The sequence below is a fragment of the Lutra lutra genome, chromosome 4 (assembly GCF_902655055.1).
Source record: "Lutra lutra chromosome 4, mLutLut1.2, whole genome shotgun sequence".
Taxonomy (NCBI): Eukaryota; Metazoa; Chordata; class Mammalia; order Carnivora; family Mustelidae; genus Lutra; species Lutra lutra.
This window is the reverse complement of record NC_062281.1, coordinates 83,403,346-83,411,817: the sequence shown is the minus strand read 5'-3', so window position 1 is coordinate 83,411,817 and position 8,472 is coordinate 83,403,346. Positions and strand designations below refer to the sequence as shown.

Genomic DNA, 8,472 nt, shown 5'->3' with positions numbered 1-8,472 from the left:
TATATTTATGTTTTCCTTTAAAGTTTTGAGCATTTAAAAGTATTTATAATATAAAATATAAAATTCTCATTTTCTAATTCTATTGTGTTTGCTCTTTATTTAGTTATTTTTTATTTCTATTCACTGACTATTCTTCTGTTTCTGGTTTATATTTTCTGCTTCTTGGCATGTCTACTAATTTTTTTTTAAATATTTTATTTATTTATTTGACAGAGAGAAATCACAGGTAAGCAGAGAGGCAGGCAGAGAGAGAGGAGGAAGCAGGCTCCCTGCTGAGCAGTAAGCCCAATGTGGGGCTCGAACCCAGGACCTGGGATCATGACCTGAGCCGAAGGCAGCGGCTTAACCCACTGAGCCACCCAGGCACCCCATGTCTACTAATTTTTGATTGGATGTGTGACACATTATTTGAGTGCTATCTTTGTTGACTTCTTTCTGTGAACATGTTTTACAAAGTGTTGAACTAACTCTGGCCTGCAGTTAAGTCACTTGTATACCAGCTACATGTTTTTCAGAATAGCTATTAAGCTTTCTTTAGGACAAATCTATAGTAGTCTGTATCTTGGCTAAGCATTACTATTATATGAGACTTCTGATACATCTACTAAATGTTTATGTATTCAGTGAGGTTTCTCCACTCTGGATCATGAGGTTTCAAAAATGTTCAGTCTTTATGAACTCTGAAAATTGTTCATCTGATCCTTAAAGTTGTTCTTTTTTGATAGATTTTAACTCTCAAGATTTGTAGTTTCACTTACACATTCACAGATGTATGTTCAGCCAGAGACTCAAGGTTACCCCATTCAGGTTCTGGGGATTTCTTTGTAGAAATTCCTTCTCTTTGGTATTTTATCCCACAAAATATTGACACCTTGGAATCCCCCAGAATGTTATTATCCCTTAACTCAGAAAGAATACTGGGGTTTGTTCAGATTTCTCCTTCTTAAATCTTAGTTTGTAAATTGTATCTATATTTAAATCTGTCTTTACAATGATTAATTCCTTTCTTGGAAGCACAGTTATGTACTGCATGTGGTCCCAATTACCCAAAAACTAATTTCATATAATTTGTCTAACTTTCTACTTTTCTGAGATGGCAAATCAAAAAGCTTACTGCTTCACAGACAAAAGTGAATTATTCTATTTTTAAAATTTTCTCCCTGATGTCAAAATAATGTGAGAATAATTATTTGTCATTTACTCTCAACCTAGCAAATTTATCTGTGTTTTTTGTGTTTTGAAGTGAATTAATATTATTTTCTCCATTTTCCAACAAAATGACAATACTTAGGCATATAAAGCTTTAATTTATGTGAATTTTCTTGAGATCATATGATAAGAAAAGTGATAAGCTCTTTGATGCAAGGCATTCTGACTCCAGAGACTTCATTCTTTTACACTCAATTTACATCTATTCTATAATCAGATCTTATTTATTTAAATCACAGGGCTATTCTATGAAATTAAGGGAAAAATATATAATAATATAAAAATATATATATAATATAAAGAATGAGTAAACTAAGCTTTACAGAAATTTATGAAACATGTTATTTGAATTACTTGATTTCCAATAGATTGAACTTTATGATCTCTCTCACTATAATTTTTCTTTCAACCCTGATTAATTCCTCAATTTTCACTGAAACAGCTAATATGAAGACTTTCAGGTACTTACCACTTTTCCATTCTTAAAATCTATTCAGGGCCTTCACTTACCTATACACCCCTATAATATTTACAAATACATTATTTATTTTCCCTCTGCCTTGATATTATGTATCCTTAGCATATCATGTCTTCTGCAATCTCCAGGTTGCTGAAATTTGCTACAGAGGATCACAGGACCATATCTGCTGTTTGTATTCAATTCTCTAGTTAACTACCAGGACAGAATACGCAGGATAGACAAAAGGGATACAATGCTTAAAACCAAACCTAATCCCTGCGATGTGGAAATTTCAAAGAAAATTTGACCTACTTTTAATGTTGACTGTATTAAAACCCATGACTTACAAGGTTAAGCAACAGAAATTTCTAGGTATGTAGTTATTTTCCATTTGCCTTATCATCATATATTTTGTCTAACTTTTATACCTTCTGTGCCCTGAAGACATGATTATGACATACTGCATCACATACTTCCATTATGCCCTTAGTTCTAGCAAGGAGAATATTGGGAAACAAGAGAAGAGGAAACTATTTTGTCCTAATCCATCATGTCATATGACTCATCTTTTCAAGTTGCTCTACCTGCACAGCTCCAGCTCTCATAAGGCACCAATAACACCATTCCCTCCCCCTGCCCTTCAAGCCCAAGGATATAATAAATTCATATTGTAGTTAGTCCAGAAATAACATGTTAATTCCACAAACTTTTCCTACACTCTTACAATAACTCCATTAAATAATCTTTAAATCTCAGTCTAGGGTTTCCTTTGTGTCCTGCTGGGACTCTGACTGATAAATCATGCCAGACCAAAAAATCATCAATAAACAAGTAGAATAATCTTCAACAATTTCATAGAACCCTGTAGGGGATTATGATCATGAATGCAATCTATGTGAGAGATGATTTCATAAACAACATGATGCGTTTTGGTATAGAAAAATCTCTGGGGGTGCCTGGGTGGCTCAGTGGATTAAGCCGCTACCTTCGGCTCAGGTCATGATTTCAGAGTCCTGGGATCGAGCCCCGCATCAGGCTCTCTGCTTGGCAGGGAGCCTGCTTCCTCCTCTCTCTCTGCCTGCCTCTCTGCCTACTTGTGATCTCTCTGTCAAATAAATAAATAAAAATCTTTAAAAAAAAAAAAGGAAAATCTCTGGTCTTTATGAGGATGAACTAGTAATACTAAGTAATACTCAGTACTAAGTATTAATACTTAATACTAAGTAATACTAAGTAATACTAAGGTTTATTTCCAGATCTAACAGAGGATCAAGGTATCATCATATTAGCAAAACAAGAATCTCAAGCATGAACTAAAATTGAGTGACTTGGGTAGCTGAAGAAAAAACAAGAACAAACATAGATTAAACTATGTACTCAATTAACCTTAATACATTGAAAGCACATTTGAGTAATCTTGAAAACTGCAGAGGGATTGAACATACAAACATTTCAAGGGACAGAGTAAGAGAGGTTTTGTAATGGTAACATGGATTCATGGACCTCTCTCAACTATACTGGTATTAGAGTAAGATTGGCTTAATACTGTCTCAATTTGGTCAGTTTATAATTTCATCCTAAAGTAATAATGTTCTCTTTTATTCTAAAAAACTGTCATTCTATATTAAGATGACATAATTTGCAGAACTTCACTTTTTTTTTTTTTCCATCAGTATTTCTTCACCTCACTAGAGAGACTGTTATTTGTCCAGAATGGTCTGATACCTAGGTCATCAACTACCAGAAGAAAAAGATCAGAGTGCACAGATTTAGTCCATGGATGAGTCTCTGGACACTAATAAGCCACTCCAATCAGTGTCTACTATGAACTTGCATGCTATGTTAGATACATTAGATGTTATAATTAAGTTTAAAAATCCCTTAAAAACACCAAGTATGAATGCAGCATAACCAAAATTTGATCTTGAAAAGTTTCACTAGATGGATGGATAATGAATTGTTGTATGGAGACACCACTGGAAGAAACAGCGGACCCTATAAATGTTTGGGAATGACATCATATAAATATAACTTTTAAAACTGGAAGTAGAAAGTAGAAATGTATTTCTGTAAATGAATTATCAAAGATCAGAAATATTTTGAATGTAGGGATGAAAGATATAGACAGAAAGTAATCAAATACAACTTTAGGCTTCCAGGCTAAATGACTGAATTCATATCAACATCATTGACTAAGACCAATAAAATTAAAGGAGGCACATCTTTGGGCAAATAAAGCATGCTCAGTATTTGACAAAATAAAAATAGATGTCTTGGTGGACTTCACGTTTTATCTCAGAAATATAAGAACCTGGTAAGAATATAGTTCCCACTCTTACAATAGGAGGAAAGCTGGACTAAGTACAAATTCATAATTTGCCCAAAGATTAGGTTGCAGAGCAAACAAATTACAGGTAATTTGGAGAGACCTTGATGCCTGCAGGGGGAAATACAACTCAACATATTTGGTAGATGATGAATGCCATGTAAGCCAACAGGAATATTGGCCTACACATTTTAAATAAATTTCAAAAGATGCAGGCTTAATCCCCCACCACTGCACTACTAAGTACAGGAAAAAAAACATAGCAGCTGGGAACATTGTATTGTTTGTTAAGGACAGATTCTCCCTGGGGAGCAGTGTGAAAGAAAGATCCACAACCTAGTGAAGAGTCCCAAAGAGACGCAGGGAGCAAACATAAACCCTTTGGCAGATTAACTCACTCCATAAACACAAGATATCACACGAGCAATTTGAAGGCTCTGGAACACTGAGGGCAACTAAAACAATAAGAAACTTCAAACTCAGTCCAATTACTAACTATATCAACAGAAATCCCACATTAAAGTGCTAACAGAAAGAAAGTCATACTCATTTTTAAACATAAATAAAAAATTTAAAAAAAATAAACAAATATACTTCAGTATTTACTGCCTTATATAAGACATGGTTTTCAACCAAAAATAATGAGGCATATCAAAAGGCAAGACAAAACACATTCTAAAGACAAAACAATTTTCGGAATCAAAATCAAATTAACAGATAGTGAAACTAACAGAAAGGGGATTTAAAATAATAATAATATGTCAAAGTCTCCAATGGAAAAAGTAGAAAGTATGTAACATCAAATGTAAATCGCTTCAGCAAATGCATGGAAACTACAAAAATTATATAAATGGAAATGTCATAATTTTTTAAAAAAAGCACACATTGGGGCACCTGGGTGGCTCATTGGGTTAAGCCTCTGCCTTTGGCTCAGGTCATGATATCAGGATCCTGGGATTGAGCCCCGTATCAGGCTCTTTGCTCAGCAGGGAACCTGCTTCCTTCTCTCTCTCTGCCTGCCTCTCTGCCTACTTGTGATCTCTCTCTGTCAAATAAATAAATAAATCTTAAAAAAATCAAAATAAAAAAATCAAAAATTAAAAAAAAATTAAATTAAAAAAAAACCCACTTTCACAGAAATAATTTCTTTGAAAGCTTATCAGAAGACTCTACACAGTTGAAGAAACTATTAGTGAACTTAGAGACAAGTTAATAGAAATTTTACAAAATAAAATGCAAAAGTAAAAAGAAGTGAAAAAAAAAAAATCAACAAAGAACCCAAGAGCTGTGGGAAAATATCAACAGTTTAACAAATTAGATTCCTAGCTTGAGAAAAGGGAAAGAATAAAGCATAAGAAATAAATGACAATAAAAGAAGTGGCTCAGAAAATGAAATTAATGGTAGGCACCAAATCACAGTAGCTCAGAAAACATCAAGGAATAAGTACAAAACAAACAAACACTGCCCCAGAGCATGTTTATATTTAAACCTCTGCAAATTAAAGACCAAAAGAAAATCTTGAAGGGAAGCTGAGGGGTAGGCATTACCAGCGTGATTATTATTTACAGAGGAAGAAAGATAAGAATTACAAGAGACAGTTTTCAGAAAGCCACTCTCTCAAGCAAAATTTGAGAGAATTGTTTGCCAACAGACATATTCTATAGGAAGGGATTTCTTCAGGAAGAAGGAATATGAAATAGGAATATAAGAAGTTCTGGAAGATTGAAGTGTTTGGTAACAAAGATATCATACAAGGGACTTTTTAAGGAACTGAGTGATACTGATGTGATACATATACTCTCATTCACTTGTCAAGTCCCATACAACTGTACATCACAAACAGGGAACATTACCCTCTGAAAGTCTTTAAAAATCAACCAAAATGTTGGGAATGGAAGAGATGTGTAAGTCTAAAGACAAAATATGTGCATAAATATTGCATTCTACTTGGTAAATTCTGACACTATTTTACAGTGTTGAACAAACAAGTAAATGCAGGGTAGTGTATGAGAGTTCAGTTTTTGCTCTTGGATAAAGAATTTAGAAGGAACAAGGAGGAAGAAGATGCTGAGAGGAATCCTGTAAAACTGGATTAGAGTAAGATATATCAGTATGAACTCATCTTTATCTTACACACACACACACACACACACACACAAAACAGGGGGATCCAAAAATAACTGTAGACATGTGTGGCTTAGCAGACATATTTATATTTCTAGGTTCCTTACCAAATACGCTTACAAGAAGTGACACCCCAGTAACAATGAAAACTCCTTAAGTTCCAGCTACTGTTATTCTAATACCATTCTTTGACTAAAGCAAAGAGAGATCCTTAGGGAAATGCTGATTCTAAGTCTAGGATAGGGGGAAAAAATGAGATATGCTTAGAGCATCTTGTAAGTACAAGAAAGTAAGGAGATGCTAAAAAACAAAACAAAACAAAAAACAGCAGGTGATGAAGTTAGGTCAAAACGACACAACAGTCACTATGAAAGAGTTCCCAATGGCCAAAACTGTAAGAATTTGAACAAGAAAAGAAAAGATAATCATATTAAATTATAACCTTAAAGTGTAAAATAATTATTCATGACTCCATACTGATATAAATAAATGAGGGAGAGGGGACAACTCTTCCTTACAGGAGAATTATTAATTTTGGAAGAAACAAGAAAAATAGAAAATCACTATTGGAAGACCATATGATAATAGGTGCTGCCAAGATCCACTAATAAGTGCTAAAACTGGTGGGCAAAACTTTAAATAGAAAAATGATAGCTGGGTAACATCAAAATATCTCCCACAAATAATGTATTACATATTGTAGTGGTATTAATATACTTCCACAAATTCTCTGAAATTCTCCTTTTCAGAATGTGGACATTAATCCACCTGCCTTGAATGTGGATGGAAATAGAACTCACTTCTAAGGAATAGGGTTTGGAAAGAGGGACAATATACTAACTTTACAAAGGAGAAACCAGGTAGACACTATGTCAAACAAGAGATTATGTTTAACATAACCAAAATAAATTATACTGATATCATGCACCTGGAAGGACATAGAAAAAGATGCTTCACTTTTGTGTAATGCCTCTTTTATTGTCCCTGCCTAATCACCACCACCCCCCAAAAAAATCAAGCAAACTCAAATTGAGATATTCTTCAAATTATTTACCAACACTTTTCAAAAGTATCTTCATGAAAAACATGAAAATTTTCAGTTCTCTCTTTCCAGACCTGGCTGATAAGGAGGCACCATCATGGGAATCAATATCCACCACAACAAGGACTGAAAGTTTCAGTGCCAGGAGCCCAAGAGGCAGGACATCTACCTGAGATTGTTGGCCAAGTTGTACAGCTTTCTTGCTGGATAAACCAACTCCACATTTAGGTGATTTGGGTTAGAGCGGTTGTTCATATGTTGCAGCAACTGGCTACCTCAGATGTAATCCTGGGTGATCCAGAGGATGAAGCTACCTGACCGGGAAATCAAAACAGCTGCTGTTGTAGGTACCATAACTGATGATATGCATGCCCAGGAGGTGTCCAAACTGAAGGTGTGCACACTGCACATGAACGGTCGTGCCTGGAGCTGCATCCTCAAAGTTGGTGCAAAAGCTTTACCTTTGACCAGTTGGCCTGGAGTCCCTGAAGGGCTATGGTACCATCTTGCTCTCTGGTCCAGGCAAGGGCTGAGAGGTATCCAGGCCTTTCAGCAAGGCCCCAGGAACCCTGCACAGCCACAAAATACTCTATTTGCAATCTAAGGGCCAGAAGTTTTAGCACCACCAGAGGCTGCAGAGCCACCTAGTACTAAAACTAACCACAGATCCTGCCTTGTTATTAAAAAGATCTTAGATGCTGGGGGCGGGGTAGGAAGGGGAGAGTAGTGAAAAAAAATTTTTTTTTAATTTTGTATTTATTTGAAAGAGAGAGAGAGAGCACACCAGTCGGGGAAGGGAGAGGTATAGGAAGAGGGATAAGCAGACTCTCTGCTGAACAGGAACCTGACATGGGGCTCCATCCCAGGATCCCCAAGTGAGATCATGACCTGAGCAGAAGTCATATGCTTAACCAATGGAGCCACCCAGGCACCCCTGGAGGGGAAAAAAAAAAGAAAGAAAGAAAAAGTAAATACTGTTTTGCTGAAGTTGCTAGAATGGCATTACATAATTCCCACTGACAACAAGTTCTGATAACAAATCCTACTCCTTTGGTATCTTAATATGAAAAAAGTGAGGGCCTACACAGCTGAAGCATTCATAAGGAGCACAGTACAAAACCTAGTTAATGAATTCAGTTTGAATGTGTGAAAATAGGGATAGTAGGCAAATACTTTTTTTCCTTATGTACCTATTTCTTTTCTAATAACTAAAAATTAAAAAGTGGCTAAATTTTCCATTCTTCACCAATGAATTAAATATGTATTTAGAGTTAGAGAATATGAAAGAACTTGGTATTGATGTTTTTTTA

The 8,472-nt window shown here is 35.2% G+C and overlaps 1 pseudogene; it reads left to right on the top strand.

Annotated features, from left to right (window-relative positions):
* Window positions 1–7,259: 7,259 nt before the first annotated feature.
* On the top strand, window positions 7,260–7,782 carry LOC125099014 (ribosomal protein L18-like; annotated as a pseudogene).
* Window positions 7,783–8,472: the final 690 nt, after the last annotated feature.